Genomic DNA, 681 nt, shown 5'->3' on the forward strand with positions numbered 1-681 from the left:
TGTTGTTGTTTTCTCTCTCCTCCAAGGCCCCATGAATAGGAGATTGCGCTGTTGTTTTCTAAGAGGGGACACTTCCAGTATGGACTGTTCTTATGGTGGATACCCATCTTGCATCCACATACTGGTCATCGCCTCAACCACCATCATTGCACATCGCACTCGCACACCTTTCTTGTGACGTCCCCTGCTTTCCAGCATCAACCTATGCCCCACCTGCCATAACACCTTGCACATTGTGCTCTGGAGTTCTCATGCACCACCATCTACCTTGTTGCGTGTCATCCCAGGCATCATCCCTGTTGAGGATCTTAACTTAAGGGAGCCTAAAATATTATCCAACAAAGCTCAATAATCCACCGAGAGGATAGGGATGAGAGTAAACAAAACCCACACAATGATTTGGACAAAATAACCTTGTTGAATGGAATGATAAGTGTTCACAATAGAGGACCAAAACAGCAAGTACAAAAGGAGAAAAGAGAATAAGTTCAGAAAGGGACTAACCAACAAGTAGAAACACACTAGGTGTCACCTCCTCCCAAAAGCCTCTTTGCAAGATGCTATGTTGTCCCCATCTCTTCTCCAAGTCTCCAATTAGCTAAGCTTGAACCCACCAAGGTTTCTCACAGGATGCTCTCAAGAATTCCTCATAGATCCACCCACAAGATGAGGTAGACACCT

Source organism: Wolffia australiana, chromosome 4 (assembly GCF_029677425.1).
Source record: "Wolffia australiana isolate 7733 chromosome 4, ASM2967742v1".
Lineage (NCBI taxonomy): Eukaryota > Viridiplantae > Streptophyta > Magnoliopsida > Alismatales > Araceae > Wolffia > Wolffia australiana.